The sequence below is a fragment of the Sciurus carolinensis genome, chromosome 13 (assembly GCF_902686445.1).
Source record: "Sciurus carolinensis chromosome 13, mSciCar1.2, whole genome shotgun sequence".
Lineage (NCBI taxonomy): Eukaryota > Metazoa > Chordata > Mammalia > Rodentia > Sciuridae > Sciurus > Sciurus carolinensis.
Genome location: NC_062225.1, coordinates 60,930,509 through 60,953,136, shown reverse-complemented (window position 1 = coordinate 60,953,136; position 22,628 = coordinate 60,930,509). Strand labels below are relative to the sequence as shown.

The window sequence follows — 22,628 nt, the reverse complement described above, 5'->3', positions numbered from 1 at the left end:
ATAAAAGAATACTCAAATGTGCTCTATTTCTAATCACAAGAAACTATAAGTAAACCAAATGTCAGTGAGAGAATGGATTTAAAAATTATAGCGTAGTCAAACCACAGATTACTCATCAGTGAAAAGAGAAAAAAATACTTACATATTAAACATGATTGATTATCAATAATGGTATGTTGAATGAAGAAGCCAAAAACAACAGAGTACACATTGTCTCATTCCATTTATATGAAGTTTAAGGAAAAAATACTACTATATGATGATAGAAATTTTTAAAAATACGATACCTGGTTGGGGTGGGTTTTTAGTATGAAATGGAAAAAGTCATAGGAATTTTCTGGAGTTACAGAAGTTTTTTTTTTTTTTTTTTTTTTAAGTTTAACTTAAAACAATATAATTCAAAGGAAAAGAATGTACAAATAATAATGACATTAAGGAGAAAATTATAATAACTGAAAATGATTCTGATAGTTTCATAAAATGTATGTTGTTTTAGTTAACTTTTTCACTGCTGTGATTAAAAGACTAATTTTAGAGAAAGAAAATTTTATTTGGGGGATCACAGTTTCAGATGTCTCAGTCCATAGACAGTCAGTTCCATTCCTTCAGGCTTGATTTGAGGCAGGAACATCATGGTGGAAGAGAGTGGTGGAAGGAAGCAGTTCACATGATGATCAGAAAACAGAAAGAGACTCCACTTGCCAGATACAAAAGATATACCCCAAAGGCAAACCCCCAATACTTTACCTTCTTTAATCACACACACCCTTACCTACCTTCAGTTACCACTCAGTTAATCCCTATGAGGGGATTAATTCACTGATTGGGTTAAGACTCTCATAACTCAATCATTTCACCTCTAACCCTTCTTGCATTGTCTCACACATGAACTTTTGGGGGGCTCCTAATGTCTGACTTATAGCATTTATTTACACAGGAATTTACAAATTATAGCGAAACAGAAACAGAGACTTAAGTAAATGAAATGATAAACCATGTTCGGGGCTGGAAAATCACTAGGGCAATATCAATTCTCCAAAATTGAACTACAGATTCAACAAAGCCAGATCAAAATACCATGAGTTTTTATTATGTGGAAATTAACAATCTAGTCTTAAGGACGTGCAAATACATGTTTTCAAGGATAGCCATATGTAAAAGACTGGAAATTAGAAAATGACTTACATAATTGATCACTATTGCCACAGGTCCTATGGCAATTCACTGAGGAAAGGAGTGTCTTCTCAATCAAATATGCTGACTCCATTGGATATTCATATTGGGAGGAAAACCTTCATCCTGTCACATGCTTGTCATGAAATCATCCAGTGGACTCAGAGTTGGAGAGATTAAGAAAATTTTCTATGCCTTTCTTCACACTCTGCCAGTATCTCTGCTTCAGTTCAGATTCCAGTTTATTCCTGAATCTTGGTTCTATATCACAGCTGCTTTCCTATGACTGGAGAGAACATTTGATAATCCCCTTGTGTTTCTTTCCTTTTTTGTTGGTGATTGGATCTATTTAAAATCTTTTATATTAGATTTCTCTTACAAGTCTTCTTCACTCTGGATTTTTACAAATTACTGGCCTTTTACAGGCAGTTTTTATTAAAAATGTATATATTTAAGATGGTGGAATAAATACAAGTCCATTTCCCTTGACTGTAACTTCATCTATGAAGACAGATTGAAATTTAAAACCTGAATTAAAGAGTAGCACTGTGTAGCTTGTAATGAATAAGGAATTGTTATTATGATACCCAGTAAATTAGCATAGGTCCAAGAATTAAAAGGAAAAATAAGTAAGGTAAAGAAACGCATGCAAACATCTAACAATGCAGAGAAAGGTGTTGCTTTCTATTGTCACAGATAATGCATGATAAATAGCATAAGGCACTCCACTTTAGTTTTTATGTCAGAAATTCTACAATTTAAAAAAGTCTAGAACTGTTTGAAAGGCTTTCTTATAAAGGTAGTACTTAAAGTAATCTTTCATGATCGAGTTGGATTTGGAGATATGAAATTCAAAATAAGCAAAACTCAGAAAATATGAATACAGTCTTTCCGAATTGAGTTTATTAAAGATGCTTTCATGTACAATGTGGATACATTTTATATCTCTGATATTTTTTACAAGTATGATTTCTCCCTGTTACTTTGTGTTAGTTTATTTCAGATTTGGAAAAATTATGATGATCCATGGTCTTCTCTTCCCAGGCTAATGCCAGTAGGTCAAATTGGAAATTCCAATAGGTCAGACTTCCTCAGAAATAAAACTCAAGTTTCAGTGAAGATCCTATCTATCCTGTAATTCCTTCCACCCTTCTTTTTAACATTAGCTTTTCTCATTTAAATTCTGCCCAACATTTTCTATTTTGTGTTTTATGGGTCCTTTGATTTATTAGACAGGAAAGAGTCAGCAGAGAAGCAAGAAAGAGAATTCCAGTCCTTTTCAAAATAAGGTAAGAAGGATCAGATTTACTATCTCACTTGAAACAACCAGAATAACAAAGAACAAAAAAGTGTGGAAAAATGGTTTGTAGTCACTGAACATGAGGCAACAAAGGACAGTGATTTCTGTCACAAAGTGACCAGGAAATGAAAACAAATTGAACCTATGATTGCTACAAATCGATGCCTTAACACCCTAGAATTGTGAGTCTAATGAGACTGAAGCAGCCTCGATTCTCAGGAAAGAGTAAAGGGTTTTCAAAAGAGTAATCTCAAGATTTTCAGAGGGTACTCATTTGGTGGTCAACTGAGTACCCATGGTACAAGATCTAAGGTAACTTTATAAGGCCAGGGAAGGAGTCTACAAAGAGGACTAGAAATCATAGTGCCTATAGCTCACGTAGGGTTAATTATTGTGCCTATTTCCACCAAACTATAGATTCACTTAGATTCACTAAGCACTGGATAAATTACACAGCAGTTTCCTGCTTAGGACTGGCAAATGATGATTCTTAGACTTAGACTAAACCCTATTCTGGTCCCACTTTAAAAAACCTTAATTTTAAAAGCAAAACATATGACAGCTAAGTAATTTTCAAGTAATTTAATTATGACCAAAAAAAAAAAAAAAAAAGTTCAAGCATGCTTAGAGAAAACAAAAGGACATTTTTACCTAACAGTAAAATCCACAGTGTCTACCATCCAATCAAAACAATATGAACTACAAAATGAAGCAGGAAAATACAGCCCATAAGAAAACATAAACTATGCCATCAACACTGACCCAGAACTGAAGTCATTGTTAGGATTAAGGATCTATCCCTCCCTCTTTGCTCTTTCATGAGCCCATCTGCACATATATTTGTTCACTTGACGTCATACCACAGATCACTCTTACTCCCTCCTCCTTCTTCCTCCTCCTTCTCTTCCTCTTCTACTTCATTCATGCTTTTTATTATTATATTTTCTTTGTGTTCTATTTTGGATTTGAGTTCATTAGTCTGGTTTCCACATTGCCTAATGTGTCTAACAAGGTACACAAACCAAAAAACTTAAAACAACAGAAATATATTTTCCCACAGTTCTGAAGGCTTGAATGCTGAAATCAAAGTTTTGGCATGGACATGCTCTCTCTATATGCCTTAGGGGAGAATTCATCGTTTGCCTTTCTTTTAGCTTCTGGTGTTGCCAGAATGTTTGCATTTCTTGCTTGTAGACACATCACTCCAATCTCTGCCTCTCTCATCACATGATATTCTTCCTTCATGTCTATCTGTACCTCTTCTCTTATAAAGATGTGAGTCATGTTGGATTAAGACCCACCTTAATGATCTCATCTTAACTTGATTACATCTGCAAATAGCCTATTTCAACATAAAGTCACACTGACAAGAACTAGGGGTAAGACTGTATCTTTTGAGGGGGACATGATACAATTCACTGCAATCATGACTATAGAAACATTGACATTGAATTACTAGATATACTATACCAGTGGGTCCTATTACTGTATCAGTGTATTTATTCCTTTTCCTTACATCTAGCATAACAATGGTACAGAATTTTTCATCTTAGACTACTGAGTCAACAAAGAGTTCTATAGCAGCAGCTTACACCAACAGTTTAATTATCTTTTGTCTAAATATGCGTTGGGTTCATTAAGAAAGTTTACATCTCATTGTCTCAATCACAAAATAGCATAAAGGAATTCACAGTTGCACAGTATGTGCTGAATAGTCTTTTTATAGCTGCCTTAACCCCTTCAAGTTTTCCTTTATCTAACTTTCTTAGTTGTGAATTTTGAGCTGCGTGAACATGCATGAAGAAAGGAAAAGATCACAGAAAGCTGTCCTTTCCACAATGAAGCTATGTGGTATGGCTGATTGTTCTACTTTCTTTCATTGCTCAGCATTTCGTCCATAAACCTTAGTACTTGATTTAACCAGAGTACTTCGTTCTGAAGGTTTACTCATGATGCTTTCCCATGGAGGTCTGGATCTCCCTCATTCATTCACTTCAGACCAAATGATGTGATCTTGCCAATTCTCTTCTACCACGTGCACAGTGTGTATGAAAAGAGTTGTCATTTAAAGAGTCATTTAAACGTAAACCCTATGAAGGAAAATAACAGCAGATTAGAGTCCATAGTTGGTAATTAATAGACACTGAAATTTCCTGTCAACTTTGATCTTATTATGTTAAGGTAGCAGTTTTTCATTTCAGGCAACATAGGAAGTAGATAATGAAAAACTCTTCTCTTCAAAAATGTGTCGGTGCTAGCAAGAACATAGGGAAAATCTTTCCAAATGCACATATTAGGACTCAGGACACACCAGCCCAAAATATGACTCCATGGACTAGAATGTGCAACTTCAAAATATACCTCTGGACATATTGTTTATTTCTACCTGGTTATTTTGAAAAACTGGTTGCCAAAGGCTTAAATATAATTTATATCTGAGAAGGCCACTATCCTGATCAAGAAGAAGTTACTTTCAGAGTATTAACACTATTTTTGGATTAAATATGAGATTAGATACCAAATGCTGAAATTTGATTAATGTTCAAAATTGAGTTAAGATACAATTTTAATTCATATACATGATAAAATTGGCCTAATATTTACCTTGCTGTGTGCTATAAAAGTAGAACAATATGAAATAGAAATTTAAAATTTTATATTTAATGAATACATATTTAAATGTCTTAACATTTCTCTAAGGAACAATTTTACCACTTGTGAGGAAGTTGGCACAGTTATAGATGAAAATCATTTGGGCAACATTCAGTGATGTGGTTTTCAGGTATTTTATTTTATTCGCTCTCCCCACAGCCTCCAGAGTTCCCCTCAACTTTTCCTTTTTCTCCCTGATTCTTGGTTTTCTCCTTCCCTTTCTTTTCCCATTTTTCCTTCTTGAGAAGGTGATAAAACTTTCACAATGTGTCAAAGAAAACACAAGATGTATTTGTCTTGATCTTTATTGGGATTGTTAGTTTCAAGTAAAACGACTCATTTGCAATGGTTACTTTATATGCAACATACAAAATAAACTAATTAAAATTACCATACATGTAAAAAGAAAGAACAACATGATTGATAACAAAGAGGAAAGGAAGCAAATATATGTCCAGGACATTGGCATTAGTCCACAAGAACTTTAAAACAACTATGTTATTATGTATCAGGAAAATAAGGACAAAATGTTGAAAAAGACAGAAAATGTCAACATAAAATTGAAATATACAAAAAAGAATCCATTGGGCATTCTAGAATTGCAAGTTAAAATTCCTTAAAGTAATAACTTATTTGGCAGATGTCTTAGTTAGTTTTCCATTAATATGATGAAATATCTGAAGCATTTGACTTATAAAAAGAAAAAAAGGCTATTTTGGCCTACAGTTTAAAAGTTTATTTTCAGCTTTTAGTCCACAATCAGATGAATCCAGGACTTGGGGCCGCTGGTGAGTATGGGGCATCATGGGAGCAGTGCATGGGGGAGCAAACCACTCACCTCATGAACCATGAAGAAAAGAACAACACAGGAGGGGTGAGTTGAGAAAGCATTTTTTGCCATTTTAATTTTATTTACTATTCATTAGTGCATGTTGTAAAAAAATTTTATGAATACACTTGATGGATTTTTATATTTTAATCATAATTTTAGATTTACAGAAAAATTTCAAATACAGTACAGAGTGTAACAATGTACTCCACACCCAGTCTCCCTCATTATTAGCATTTTGTGATAGTGTTTTACAATTGTCATAACTATTCATTATCATTGATACACTATTGTTGTTCTCATGGTGAAGTCCATTCTTCATTGGAAAGCCTTAGTTTTCACCTAATGTCCTTTCTCTGTCCAAGGATCCCATCCAGGAGTCCACATTACTATTAGTCATCTGGTCTCCTTGGGTTTCTCTTGGTTTGAGGAACATTGCTTAGGCATGTCATTGAATGTTGCAGTTAGAGGTTGTCTTATGTTTTTCTAATGGAAGACAGGGGTTATAGGTTAGTGGAAGAAGGACCAGGAAGGTGAAGTTTAATGCCCTTCACATCATATCAAGAGTGAATTCTATCAACATGACAGCACTGTTGAAATTAACCTTGATTGTCTGGTTAAGATCATGTTTGTCTCTTTTATCCACTTTAATATTATGGAAATGCACATACAAAAAATTAGCCAGTCCATCTCCACAAATTCTTTCATCAGTGAGAATCAAGGTGCTTTGCCTATGTTTGTATGTTCTAGTACCTGTGATTGAATTCTACCAAATTCACTTTAATTGCTTTTCCTAATTGTGACACAAATTCTCTGAGAAAATGTGGGCATTATTCTTGGCCATTAAGTCTGAAAATTTGGATAAAATCAGAAAGCCAATGCAGCTTCTTTCAAAGCTTCCTTACCAAGAACATTACATCATTATTTTGTGTTGGGTAATTTTCTGGAGGGAAAGCTAACTTAGTAAACCTCACCTATTTGGGTTTTCAAAATCTGGTGTTCCTTGTCTTTACAGATTTGCTACTCAACTACTTAATACTTCAATCAGACAAGGGAGATGAAATTTGATTTGAGCAGTGGAAATCCACAAATTAAAAAATAGGTAAGAATTAGAAATTCAAAGATCTTAGAGAAGCACCAGATGAAAATTCCCAAGGAATACTACCTAGCTGTCACACATTGAATCATACATTCAAGAAGCTGGAAAATTTATATTCTCCTTGCTAATAGATGACAACAACGGATTAGATTTATGCATGTGATTGCAATGTCCAGAATAAAAGAGATAAATCAAGAAGAAAAATAAGGAAAAAATTCCACCATTTCCCCCAGGTACTATTGTCTCAGCACATACAATTCTTTGAAGAAATTTCCACATTTTTTTTTTTTGCTTTTTTATTTTTGATGTATAAGATCATGTTGGTATACAGGAAATGTGGGAAAAAAATGTAAAAAGTAAAATATGATCAAAATTGGGCAAGGCAGTTCAACATTTGACAAACCTTTAACTAGCGTACCAGAGAGAGAATGCAAAGCACTGCTTTAAGTGCTGTTTCCATGTGAAGGGCTACCAACAGGCAACAGCCTTCCTTAGGCAGTCAGAAAGGTCAGTGAACCGCTATAATAAAACTCAAGCAACCTTTAAGCTTGCTATTCTGGGGCATGATTTTTAAAAAACATCTCTATCTTTTCTGCTTAAATCATCAAGATTTTGGCTGAATTAAACTATTGACCATTTGTCCAGAATGTCCCCCCATGTACTTTGCTTCTTCCAGAAGAAAAATAGTATTTTCTTGGTAGTTATAGTTCCCTTTTGGCATATTTTTCTCTATTCTGAGTAGAGCGAAGCTATTTGAAATGCAAGAAAGTGTAGTTAATTCTCTCTTATTAGGAAAACCTTAACCCTCTTCCCAATTATCTCCTCGCTGCAAAATCACTGTAATAAAAAATAAGGCATCTCATTTTATAAATTAGTACATAAAAAACAAAAAGTCCCCAGACCCAGAGCTGCTTTATGATAATAGATTCCTCTAAAGTTAGCTCTAATTTTTCTCATGCCTTCCAGAGGTTTATAACTAATTTTAAATTTAGCAAACATTTACATGACTACTTTTGCCAAATACTATGGAGTCACAAAGTAAAAGCAAAACAAACCAAAACACACATGGACAAGAGGAAAGGAAGTGGAGAGAGATTCAGATTCTACCCAAGAGATCCTAGTCTTAAGAATTCACTATCTAGTGCTACTAAACCCACTGGAATTCTGAAATTAGGTTAGGTATCATTGAAATCCTTTAACAAATGTTTATGGAGTGCCCGGGAGTGTTCTACACACTGGAATACAACACTGGACGATCAGACAACATGCACGATTTCAAGATCTCACATTATAGCAGGGCAAGACAAATAATTCAGATACTAAATATTAGAAAGAAAACCATAAAGCAAGAAAAGGATGCAGAATTTAAGATGAAAGGTGGCATTGAGATTTTATGAAGGGCAGGCAGAAAGAACCTTTCTGATGAGGGGACATCCAAGTAATGTTCTGGAAAAGGAGAGGGAGTGACATGGGTGGGCATCTTGGGAGAAAGAACTTCAGGAAAACAGAACAGGAAGTGCTCAGAGTCTGAGATGGAGCTTGTTTAAAGACAGCAAGGAAGCCAGTCTGGTTGGAGAGCCATGGATAAGGCAGCAGCAGTAGCAGGTGAGATCAGAAAGGGAATAGGAGCCTCCTACCATTAGAATATGATTCATCCAATTGTTAGTTTAAAGTCCTTAGAAGAATAGATCATATTATAGATAGCTCCCCTCATTTTTACCTTTTTCCCACTGTTTTAGTCAGCTATTTTGCTGCTGTGACTAAATGATCTGACCAGTAAATTATAGAGGAAGAAAATTTTATTTGAGAGCTCTTGGTTTCAGAGGTCTTAGTCCATAGAAGGCCAGTTCCATTCCTCTGGGTTCGAGGTGAGGCAGAACATCATGGTGGAAGAGTGTTGCAGAGGGAAGCAACTTGCATCATCAGGAAGCAGAGACTCTACTCCTGATATGAATATATATTCATATATACATCCCAAAGCCACCCCCAATCCCCACTTCCTCCAGCCACACCCTACCTGACTACAGTTACCACTCGGTTTATCCCTATCAGGGGATTAATTCATTAATTAGATTAAGACTCCCAAAACCCAATCATTTCTCTCCTGAACCTTCTTACATTATCTCACACATGAACTTTTGGGGGACACATCACATCCAAACCATAACACTCATGGATCCTCAAACGGGTGGACTGAGATGTGATACCTTGGCTGATGACTAGAAAGGCACAAGGTTCCCAGAGCAAGTTCTAATTGTAATGTATCAGTCCTTGTCATCAACTTGGCAAATGTTCTTGCTGAATCGGTGAAAATATTGTTTACTTTTTTTTTTTAATGATTCTCACACTTAAAGGAATTTCCGAGCCAGTGGGGAGAACTGACTAGTTCTCTCGTTTCCTGTATGTGTGTTGGCGGGGGGGTGCCATCACTAAAATTCATTGCCAAATGTGATTGTTAATTTTAGGAGTCAACTTGTCTGAATTAAGGGATACCCACATAGCTGGTAAAGCTTAATAAAGCATTATTTCTGGGTATGTCTATGAAAGTGTATAGCATTTGAATCAGTGGACTAGTAAGGAAGAATTCTCCCTTACCCTGTAGGCAGCCTCCATCAAATTGCCGAGGGCCTGGTTAGAAAACAAAGCAAAGGAAAGGTGAATTTTCTCTCTTCTGGAATTGGAAACTCCTTCTCCTCCTGCCCTGGAACCTCAGAACCCCAGGTTGTCCAGCCTTGGTTTCCAGAACTTGCACTGACCCACCAACTTCCCAGGTCTCTGATTACTATGCCTTTGATCTAGCTGGTTCCAGGGCTTTCGAATTTGGACTAAATAAACCATACTACTAGTTTCCCTGGGTCTCCAGCTTTCAGACAGCCTATCATGGGATTTCTCTACCTCTATAATCATGTGCACCATTTTCCCTAGTAAATTCCACCTCTCAGATCTGTACTTTTAATTTCTATCTATATTTACATCAGTCTATATCTGTATCTTTCATGCCTTATGATTTTCTCAAGAACCTGGAGTAACAGAAGGGAGACATTCCTTAGAAATCATGTTAAAGTGAGAACGGACTGAGTTCCTTCCTTCTCATGCCAGGCCTTTGTTAAATATTTGTGGCTAGTAGGATCTATCAAGTTTTAAACAATATACTTATTAAGGATTCCTTAGGAAATAATGACTAGGAAATAGTTCACTATAGTGGAATAGATAGATTTAGGTCCTAATCATTTATCTTATAAAAATTGTTTAAAGTGTTTCTCAGTCCACAAACCTTGCACTAGTCACATACATGTGAGCATGTTCCTATACCTACATGTACACCTTCAACAGGTTCTGGTTTAGGTGTTAAAATAGGGGTCCTCATGTCAGGCTGAACCGTGGACCATTGGCTTCCCCTTCTTATTTCATAAGTGACAGTGCCACAAAGCAGTTTCCCTGGCTCATCTTCAGTGCAGAGAAAGCATCTTTACTTACTTGATTTCTTCAACCCAATATCATCTTCAGTCTTTTCGCTTGTTTGCCATCTTTGAGTATCAGGGTGTAGCAAAGAAAAAGGCAACTGAGCTTGTTCCAGGTGCTGGTGGGAACAGCAGCAAACACAAGGTGTAACAATAACAGCATGAAAGCCTCATTCTTTATCTTCTAGTGGAACAAAACAGAAATTGAACAAAATAGCCTTATTGATGGCATCACAGAGGTTACAAGGAGAATGGAGGGAAAGTCAAGAATTAGTAAAAAAAAAAAAAAAAAAAAAAAATATTAGAATTCCCAAAATATAAATTATTGGGTAAGTTAATTAAAAATGTAACACAAGTTCTCTATCTGAATGTTAAGAGTAAAAATAATATGCACCTAAAGCATGTGCTACAAAATAAATGAGAAAGTAATGCAAAAGAAAAAAGTGTTCACGTCATATTATACATCCAGAAATTTTTAGAAGCACATTTGATTCACAATTCTTGTAAAGAGTAGCAGCAGAGAGATTGTAATTTAAAAGTTAGTGGTTATAAACACTAGACACTTTTCTGAGATTTTTAGAATGTTTAATAAATTTTCAGTTGGGAATGCAATTGAAAAAAAAAATAGTAAGTTTGTTTTAAATTCAGTTATGTCTGAATATCTGGAGAATACCAGTTATAGCTGGAGACTACTATCTCTGTGAGTGATAAGCAAAATAAGGGCCCCCAGTCCCAAGGACGCCAACAAAACTTGTGAACAGGGTGAAAGGGAATTGCGACTAAAGATGCATTTGAGGTTGCGAGTCAGCCAACCTCCAATAGGGGAATTACACTAGATTATCTAGGTAAACCCAGTGTCATCTAATGGGTCCTGAAGAGAGCACCTTTTCCAACTGTGGTATGTGTGAGAAAAAGATTGACAATGGATAAAAGATCAGAAAGATGTTATGCTGTTAACTGAAGGAGGAAAGAGGCCATCACCCAAGGCATGTGATATCTAGGAGCTGGGTTAAGTGAGGAAATGAATTTTTCCATGGAGCCTTCAAAAGAACCAGACTTAATGACATCAGCTCAGTATGACCCATGTCAGACCTTGACCTCAATTGCAAAATAATAAATTTGTGTTGTTTTTAATCACAAATTACCATATATCAGCAATATGGGAAACAAATACACTAAGATTTATGACTTTAAAATTACTTACCGGTCTCATGAGCAATGATATCTATGATGATATTTATATTTTTGGCTGGATAGAGGCAAACTCAGAAGTAAAACAATTTGGCAGCAAAGAATTTCTTTGCAGAAAAGAAGAACATGAAAAACTTTTTTCAATAAATCATTATGTTTTCTTTACTGTAAGTAATGACTTTTCAATTAAATCTCTTTCCTTTCTAACGTATTTTACTCCTAATATTTTAATGCTATCCAAACTCCTATCACCTCATGTATTCTCAAAGTTTTTATATCTCCCTTGATTTTATTCTATTATGATTTCAGTCCTGATGTTGCCAGTTATTTGGCAGTTTGCCCCAGCTCTTCTCTGGATGCTTTGAAAATCCTGTCCAGATCCCCTCTCTAGGCAGTGCAAGCATGTGCCTCTTACTGTGAGTGTTGCCTGCTGACTCCCAACTTGCCCCTTCCTTGGACATTCCTGCTAGTCAAATGAGAGCTGCTATAACTCTTGCACAAATCTCAGCCAATGACAGATGGACAGGGATGAAGGTATAGCCCCTGCCTTGAGATGGGACTGTGTTCCAACCCTTTTGTAGGGAATCACAGAAAAGTTAGCACCCAGTTATGACTATATTCTTGCTTAGGTTTTCCTGGCTTTGCCCTATTCTCTCACTCTCCTTTAAGAGAACTCTTCAACAAGAGTCCCCATCCCAGGCTTGATTCTACATTATCAGACATAAGACCTAAGATATTCACTATTTCCCTGTTCTTTTACATAATACACATCTTGACCCCTCAAAGATGAATTTTGAAGACTTCAGTGACATCTGGATTAAAATTGACTTTGACATGTGAAAAATCATTGGAGTTTAAGGGTGGAAAAACATGTCTTTTTCTATTTGGAAGTGCTTGGTGCAGCTGCTATGGACTCTGAATCTTCACTCATATCTGGGCATTTCTTACTACCCCTCATGTCGTTTGTTTGCAGACTAGACCTATACTTGCAATATTTCTGAACACAAGTATCAAGAAACAGACTGGAATTGAATGACCAATACATCCTGGACTATTCCAGTTTCTAAGCTCAGATAATACCAACTCCTCCCTTTTATCTTTAGCTGCAGAGTGGATGTGACTTTTTTGCCATTATTAATCACCATGCTATCTTAATTGCTCATATTTGGCTTCTGAATTCCTCTATCACCCATGTAACTGAACCCCAACATTAAATTTCCTCTGTCATAAATACCTACTCCTTTCTGTCACTCTCCAGAGATACATAGATTGGGATGGAACAGAATAAGGAAGTAGTTTTTCCCATGACTTTTCCCACTGATCTTTTCTGTAATTCGGTTATTAAAAGTTCAGCCACAAATATCTCATTTTCGCAAAATGAAAATACATTTTCATTTTTCTCATTCTAAAACTCAATACTCACAAAATTTCCAGGCAGTACATAAAATAGAAAGTAAAAGTATTGTCAGGGGAGAGACGATAACTCAAAAAACAGTGGTCATATATCTAAAGCTAAGTTTGACTTAGTCACAGGAATAGTGGATTGTGGAACTATAGGAAAGGATGGGGACCACAAGGGGTGAAAGTGGGTATTGGCATCGGATGATGGAGGACACGGGAGGAAGCTTTTTAATTTCACATGTGTCCTCTTTGGACTACTGAAAAGAATGCCCCTGATACCATGTTGGTTCACGCCTCTACTATTTTTTTTTGTATTCAGAAAAAGTCGTGCTATTACAGAAAACATCAACATTCCGTGGTGGACTTGCACAAAGTAATTGAGTTTTTATTACTACAAAGGAAGTAGATTCAAAATATCCATGTGTCTAAATAGATCACGCTCTGAAATAAACTATGCAATATGTATAAAATCTGAGGCCTTTAAATGCTTTCCCAAATAACATCTTTAATTTCCTACAGAATATGAATAAAACAATACAAAGACTATTTCACTATAAAGAAAGATAATCAGAACAAAAAGTATTTGGTCTCCTAGAAAGCAGCATGTCTGCCAGAACATGCAGAACTTAACTGGATTGATTTCCCCTCCTCTTGCATTTTTAGCATATTGATTGATAATTCAGTTGTGCTAATAATAGACACATGGTCATCATTTACATAACCCAGATGACAGACAAACATCATTAGTTTTCTTTGTACAGTAATTTCCATATTTGAAATGATTCAGTTATTTCTTTGTGCAATTTGTATATTGCTAATGACTAAAAAAATGAAAATTTCAAAATTGAGCATTCAAAATCATGAAAGGATTTCCAATTTTAAAAATTTCTCAAGAAAGGACCATGCAGAGTTGGGTATAGTGGCACATGCCTATAATCCCTGTGGCTTGGGAGGCTAAGGCAGGAGGATTAGGAGTTCAAAGCCAGCCTCAGTAACTTAGCAAGGCCCTGTCTCTAAATAAAAAATACAAAGAGCTAGGGATGTAGCTCAGTGGTTAAGCACCCCTGAAGCACCCCTGGATGTAGTCCCCTGTTAAAAAACAAAACAAAACAAAAAAGCATACATTTGTTAAGCATTCTCCTCTAACAGGGTGTAAAGGTACATGCCATGCCTCAGTTAAAAAAACTAATGATGTTAAACAGAGTTTTAGTCCTCCACTTTGTGAAGACCTGAAGCCATGGAAGGGCTAGAGAAAGACATGTAAAGGACACAGTGCTATTGAATGAGCTTTGGGCACAGACTCTAGAGACCTGTGATGTCTAAAATCCAGCCTGTTCTTAATCTACTTATTTATAAAGGTCATTATAAAGGTCACTTACTTTTAAAGGTATTTAGTCTCATTTCCCCTTCTCTCTAAATGATTGTGGTAATCTTATCTGACCAATCTGTTAGGAAATGTCAGTGGAATCAACCTGTAGTTTTTAGCACTAAAAGAAAAGTATGGGCTAGTTCAGGAAAAGCAAATGAACGTTTGCACATGCCAAGGGACCCCCATCCATGTGAGTTATTAGCAGGATGCAGCAATACTGTGGTGGCATATTTGCCAAGGATGGCTGGGTTGAGATACCACAGGAATGGTTATATCTGCACATCTTCCCCAAATGCTGCTAACTTCATGTGTTCTGCTTTGCCACTGACCAAAATATGAATACAAATCTTCTAGTGAACTTGTTTCCTGAAAGCCATATAATCATGAACAAAGAAGAGTTCTTGCTGGCCTAATTCAAGACAAGGTAGGGAAGAAGGCTCTTATTCTCACAGTTATAAATGGCAAAAGGCCCCTTGTTTCCTTTTTTCCTTTCTAGTCTCCATCTCATTTTAAATTATGTAATTAGTACATTATAGTTATAGATAATATTGGGGTTCATTTTGTCACAATCATTCATGCATGGAATATAATTTGCTCTACTTTAGTCCCCAGTACATTCTCTTTCCCTCCCCTCCTTCTTCCCCCATTCCCTTTCCTGTACTCAACTGGTCTTCCTTCTATTTGTTTACAGTTTTTTAAATTGGTGCTTTATAGATACATAAAGGTGAAATTCACTGGAGTATATTCATATATGTACTGAGCATAATTTATTTTATTCTCATTTTCCTTTTCCTAGTCTGGTCACACTAAAGTTCATGCTCGCAAGTATTCTAGACATCTTATGTTTCTGGAACTTCATATATGAACTTTTCTCTGTGTGAAGTTCTCTTTCCACTTCTCACGTTCTCTGTCTATCTGTGACCCAAACTTTACATCTCCATTTGGGTATTTCTTTCCCTGGGAAGCTATGCATTCAATGTTGAGTTAGATGGAGCCACTGAGAACTTTCTACTGTTACCATTATAATCCTGTTAACATTTATTGTAATTACTAGATAAATGTTCTCTTTCATTTTCCAAAAGGATTTACGTTCTTTGAGGGCAAAGTGTACTCCTATTAGGTCCAGACACATTGCATTTTCAGGTCTAGTCCAGTGCATGGCACATAGCAGATCCTTAACACATATTTGGTGAGTGTATGATCGGAGGAGTGAATGATGGACAGCCTCAATGCTTTCTTTCATATGGTCCCTGTAATACATTACTCCTGCCCCCAAAGACTACAGAGATCTACTTCTTGGTTTACCTTGCCATGTGCTATGATTGTCTCTCCACTTGCTACCCAGTGAAGTGGGTCATCAAGCCATGCTTTGGCTATAACTCACATCTCTATGATAAATTGATGGTTAAAAAGAAAAGAGCTAGAGCTAAAACCAATAGGTAAGTAGTTTGAAGAAATAGATGGGTAGCAGATTGTCTATTTCCATACATCACATGCTAGGAGAAATAAGAGAAGGAATTCAGGAAGCAGTTATGGATTAAATGAACTAGGACATATGATAATAGGATATTAAAAGAGGGACATCATATATTCAATTAACAGGTTTCTTTTCTTTTTCCCCCTCTTTTATGGTTCAAAATAAAACAGTTTCTCTCTGGGGGACATGCTGGGTTGCATCCCCTTGTATCCAATGGAGGACTCAAGTACAACATGCAATGGGTGAAGGATACAGGTACCTGGACAAAGGCCCAGCCGAAGCCGCAGTCAACCTGGTCTGGGGTGACCATTGAAGCATGGATATCAATGCAATGCCCCACTGCACAAGGAACCAACCACTGGTCAGTCATTAACTGTAGAATAACCTTTGCAAAAAAGGTGTCATTTTCCAATCAATTCCAGGTCAAGTAGTAATTCTCAGGAGATAGGTGAATTTGAGCTGTTAGTAACTAGAACTCTCAGCAGCTGGGACAGGAGTGCACCAGCTAGGGAAGAGGAGTGGAATAGGGCACCCCACACATCTATACTCCTAAACCCCAGAAACAAGTACTTGTTTCAGAGCTATGCCAACTATTCAGAGAATGGTTTAAACTTAAGAGCAATATGATACTTGAATAGGGTTAATTCCTTTGACAGTGTCATCTCTTATATTTGAAACTTTTTTGGGGGGAAAAGAGTCAAACTAATATAATGTTATTTGAAAGTGCACACTTTTGCCAACTCTAAATTCCCATTAAAATAAAACCCTAGGAAAATCATCTTTATAGTATTTGTCTTGAATTGCTCTAAGAAGAACATGGGAGTATAGGCCTAAACTACAGCAAATGAGATTGGATTTTAGATGTTTGGAAAGGAACCCAATATATTATAAAGTTCCAGGACTTCCTCACTCTGGTAAAAAATGTTGTAGAATTTCTGTTATTAAGGATTTTTTTGAAAATAGGAACTATCTATGCTTTTAAGATTGCAAGCTTAATTACCTTCTGATTCCATTCTTTATTTATATCTCTGCACATGAGAACATAAAAGAATTAAATCTGAGCTGTATCAAATACCTGTATGTATTCAACTCTGCTAGAAAATGCTTAACATATAGAGAACAAGCTTTGAATTAAATCCTTATGATGGCTCTCCATTTAACTGTTTAGCCATTTGATGAGGTTGACCTCTGTTTTCTTCTAATGTGAGCTGGTAAAGATAAATAATAAAATCTTTCTGGTTCTTTTCAATAATTTGTGATTTTGTTGGGTAAAACTAAAACATTCACAAATTACATACATTGGAGTTGTTTGCTTCTAATACAAGAGTCTTTATTTTTTTCCAGGTAACTAATATTTCCTATCATCAATATTTACTAAGCAACACATCTTTTCCTCACATATTTGAAATGCCATATTCGTGATAAAATTAATATTTATAATTTTATCAGTTTCTGGCTTTTATTATTCATCACTTAATCTATTTATTCATTAGAGAGATATTTCTCAGGTACCTATGTTTGAGTCACTCTTCTTGGTGCTGATTTGTCTGTCAGTTATTATAGCAGTACTGCAGTGTTTTAATTATATGGCAGCATATTTATCTGAAAGAACAAATTCTTAACTATATTTCATTTTCATTATTTTACTGGCTAGGGTATTATTCTAAATGAAGAGTCATTTTGTCAATTTCAAAATTGCTTTTGGAAATTTATTTGGACTCCAAGCACAGTTAGTTTCCTAGAAGATTTAAAGAAATTCCTAGCTCTCATCCCTTCAAAGCAGGAGTTGTTAGTGGGAACTGTGGAATTTATTTTCACTGTGTACTTACATTAGGAAGATGTATAGTGTATTGTGGAGTCCTTTCTCCAACATTTTCAAAACTGTGTGGTTTCCAGCTACATGACACCAGTATGAGGGTCCTTATTTTCAATTCAAAATCTTATTCTTTCCTGAACTTGGTTCATTTATGTTCATTTCAATGTGATTGAGCAAAGTTAAGTAAATATACATTTACTTAATCACCTTCCTTGGGAGTCCATTCATTTGCATTCTGCAAAATTTAGAGATCAACAGTAAAGGCTGCTGGCAATTTACCAAAATCCATTTCCTATTCTTTCTGGACCCTAACCTAGACTACTTTTTCTGGTCTCCTATGTGGGAAACTGAGTTCAGGTCACTATGAACTAAAGTGACCTTTGCAACTTTTAGGCCAAGGCTTTTGAGAAATGGATATCTTCCTCTCCCCACTTCCCACTTGCTTTCTTTTTCTCCTGTCCCCAGGATATAGGTCACAATAACACCCTAGCAGATGGGAGAGTTGCACTACGAGAGGAAAATTAAATCACCATAAGAAAACCCACTATCTTTTGTTTCATGGCATAAATTGAACTCTTACACTGTGTTTCATATGTCAGACCATTACTTTTTAAACCACAGATCAGTCTCCCTTACTAATGCTACTTTTTAATTCTCTAACTTTGTTTAATACAAAAGACTATGCTTGTAATTAGAAGTGAAATTTGTTTTGAAGCATTTATAGATGAATCATCATTCAAATTTCCATGAATAGCATTCTTTCCACACTGAAACCAGAAGATGATGTAGTGTCTTAGGTTGGGTTTCCTGAAGTCAGATTCAGATAGGAGTTGTATGCAGAAGGTTTAGGGAAGTGCTCTTGAGAAATACAACCTGAAGGAAGTGAGTAAGGCAGGACTGAGCAGAGACAGAAGCTGACCCACAGTGTGGCAGCAACTAAAGGTTAACCCAGGTCCTACAGGGAGCTGTGGAACTGGGGCGGCCATTTGCTGTACAAAATTGAGGCAAAGCAACCTTTGGATTTCTCTGTCATCTATTGACCACCTGAAAACCTTGGGACAAGCATTTACATGTGTCAAGGGATGTGTTACAGGAAGGGACAAATTTGAGAGTGGTCAGTAGCTGATATTCACCACAGTCAGAAGATGGGTGGGTTGGCCTTGAAAATAAGTAGGTATGTACATTAACAATGACGTTTTTAAAGGAATCCAAATTTTTTGAAAATAAAAAGTAAGGAATTTATTCTGAAGTACATAAAATTTTCTTGTTAGTGGGCATTTGATTACACCAATGTTCTTCAAATGATGGTGTATGTACTCCGGAGTACAGGTAATGTCCACTGGTCATTCAGAAATAAAATATGAGTGCATCTGTGTTATAATTTGGATCTAAGATGTTCCCTAAAAGATTCTGTTAGTGCAGGAATGTTCAGAGGTGAAATTATTAGTTTATGAGAGCTGTAACCTAATCCATCCATCCTAGTTGAATGGACTAATTGGGTGGTAACTGTAGGCAGGTGGGGGTATAGCTGGAAGAGGTAAGTCACTGGGGTTTGCCCTGGAAGTCTTCATCTTCTCTGACCTCCTTTCCCCTTGCTCTTTATTTTCTAGCCATCATGAACTGAGCTGCTTTCCTCCAACAGGTCCTGCAACCATGAGGCTGTGCCTTAACTCATGCCTAGAGCAATGGAACCAACTGGTTGACCATGGACTGAACCTCTGAAACTGTGAACCAAATAAACATTTCCTCCTCCAAGTTGTTCTTGTCAGGTATTTTGGTTACAGTGATGAAAAGTTGACCAACACAGTATGTGTGCATATAGAATACATACATATATATATATATATATATATATATATATATATATATATACTGCACAACAATGAATACAAACCACTCAAACTAGCTAACATAAAACAGGCAAGTAGCATTTGTGTATCACTCATGAACATGTTATTTACCTTAAAGTTTACCATCTTGTGTAACATTATGAAAGAAAAACATGTTGGAAAAAGTTATATGACACATGATTTTTAAAGAGTATCCAAAACGACACATTGATGGGTCACAACAGTCTCATTATTTGGAATTTTCTTCATCTACTTTAAGATATTTATGCTTTTTGGCTGTCAGCAGTTGTAATACTTGGTATTTATAATATTTTTTATTGAAAAAGATAGTGATACAGATTTACTTTCTTGTGCTCATTTTCCTAAGTTTGCATAATGTATTTTGTTGTTTTGCAGAAAAATGTAGAATTGAAGCTATTCTTCCAAACAGAAATGCTTGCTGCACTTATGTTAGATTTCTGCTCTGCTACCCTGCTGTTATGCCTGGTTGATGACACTTTGTCTTTTTCTCTTTTTCTTTAAATGTCCAAACCCAAAATAATCATTTTGGAGACTTCTAAATGATAGTTAAACTCAATGTGCTTACTCCATCAAGACAGAAAATAACTGAAATATTTTTCCATATATTTGATATAATTATCAATAGTGGGCTGGCTATAATTATGAAACACATCCTGACTTTGAAAATATGAAAATGTTTAAAAACATGCACTTTAGAATTGGTGAAATACAGTATACAAGGTTGTGTTTTAATTTTTATCAGTTAATGAATAGACAAAATAAAATTGGGGGGTACATTGTCTTCTATTGCCAGATTACATTATGAAAAGGCTTAATGAATATTTTGTTAAGTTGCATATTTCTCTAGTCTGTTTGAAGGGTAGTTCACAAAAATCCAAATATGAGGTAAAATAAGGTAGACTTAACTGACAAGGATCCCAAGAGTTATTAAATGTCATTTTCCAAAGAATTCTATATATCTTTCTGAATCTGAATCATTCTGACAGGCCATCTCATTATTTTTTGGTCTCATAAGCTATCCTACCTATCCTTTATTGAAACTTTTAGTTCAAAATATCCATTACCTACTGGTACACTTGTCTTGTTTCTTGTTTGTTTTGCCTCGGGTAGATTCTTGATATCAAATCATATATGAGTAACAAGCGATGTTGCCAGGTTAAAGTCTCACTATTATGTAAGACTCAGAATCTAGAGGTCAAAACTCATTTGTGTCACTTTGTTGACATGTGTCTTTTTTGTTGGGGGTACTGGGGATTTAATCCCAGGGGCACATAACCACTGAGTCACTTCCCCAGCCCTTTTTTATTTTGAGAACGGATTAATTTAATTGTTAGCATCCAAGGGAACACATCTGCTATAATTCTCTCTATTAGGAGTTGTATAAGATATCAAAGTAAGAAAGATATTCAAGAGCAGTATTTGCAAGTTTGGTGAGTGATTAGTAAGGGGCTTGCAAGGGTACCCACCTTAGCTATATTATGCCTCCCCAGTGGTACATTAATGAATACAGGCAGCACATAGAGTCTGTGAGAAGACCTGAGACCTGCTAGGACTAGAGGCATGTGGTTAAGATTCAACACCTAGATTACACTGCAGGTTGCTCTGGTGGAGACTGCTCCAGCTGCCTCTGTGCTCAAATCCCAGACTCCCACTGCCAGTTCTGGCCACAGGATGCTCAGTCAGTCTCTTCAAGTTACCTGTGTATCTTCCTAAATACATTCTACCACAAGTTCTCTTCCTCACATCACTCTCTGCTGAATCAGACTCTCACGGGTGCTTGTCTGATTTGTATATTGAGACAGTGTCTCACTAAGTGGCTTAGGGCCTTGATAAGTTGCTGAGGTTGACTTTGAACTTAAGAACCTCCTGCCTTAGCCTCCCCAGCCACTGGGATTACAGACGTGCACCACGATATATTTAATTTTTAACTCGTTATTTTTTTCTTTTGTCACTGGCTTAATTTTAAAAGAAAATGCAAATTTAAAGTAAGGTAAACACATAATGATGGCGACATTGATTGATCAAATTGTATTATTATATTATGTGCATGCACCAATATGTAGCAACAAATCCCACCATTACAACTATAATGTGTCAATAAATGACATAGGAACAAAACAAATTATGGTGAAATTATTAAGTTTCCCATATTTATAAACTCATTAAAAATAACTTTATTTTTAAAATTGGTCTACAAAACAACTTTCCTACTTATTGCTAAGTGTATTAAATAAAACTATAAAATGACATTGTTAGTGACAGAAATTTCTTAGAGATGATCTAAATTATTCTCAAACTCAATTCAAAGAAAACATTTTACTTAAAAACTGTGAAGCAGAAAAGTTTTTGTTTTTTTCCTCAGCGTGTTTAAAATGTTTCCAGAGCAAGTTGGTGACTCTTTCTCATCATACATTCACCCTGACAAGTGAAATAAACAACATTGCTTTTCAGCTCGACTGGCACCTTCACGCTGGGCTCAGAAATTGCAATTAAAAATCATTTAAAAGACTCATTTTGTAGTTTACTCGTGGGAAGAAGCACATCTTGTTCCAAGGCTGTTCCTAAAAAAGCCTCCTACGCTATCACTGAGAAATTTCCAAAGGTCATGGTTGAAATAAGCACCTACCTTGTTTTGCACATGGCTGATGATTCCAAGCCACTGACATACTCCCCAGTTACATCTCCAACCCTCTTCTGTTTCCCAGAAACAGGCTCCTATCACCTTCTGAACTCCAGAGCAGATTTTAGACTCTATCTCTTTGAAAAGTTCTCACAATGTGAAAGAGTAATAAATACAGACTCTCAGCCTGTGTACATGAGTTGGCAATCCAATCTTCCAGCTGTGTGGCTATTAATCTCATCCGAACGTATGTCACTAACTCTTTTGGTACTTTAATAATACTGACTTCAAATATAACATAAAGTAAAATCACATTCAGGGTTAGATGGATAGTAAACTTAAACTCAGTGAAATAAACTCAGTGAAACT

At 35.9% G+C, this 22,628-nt stretch overlaps 1 long non-coding RNA gene across 2 annotated transcripts; it reads right to left on the bottom strand.

The window, feature by feature from the left end:
• Positions 1-3,169: 3,169 nt before the first annotated feature.
• LOC124963664 (uncharacterized) lies at positions 3,170-22,387 on the bottom strand. Of its 2 annotated transcripts, XR_007104766.1 has the most exons (4): positions 22,266-22,387; positions 10,531-10,698; positions 9,649-9,681; positions 6,291-6,440 (listed from the first exon to the last, which is right to left on the bottom strand). It is a non-coding gene; the product is annotated as an uncharacterized LOC124963664 (long non-coding RNA). The 2 variants fall into 2 exon arrangements; XR_007104765.1 differs by lacking the exons at positions 6,291-6,440; positions 9,649-9,681 and adding an exon at positions 3,170-4,563.
• Positions 22,388-22,628: the final 241 nt, after the last annotated feature.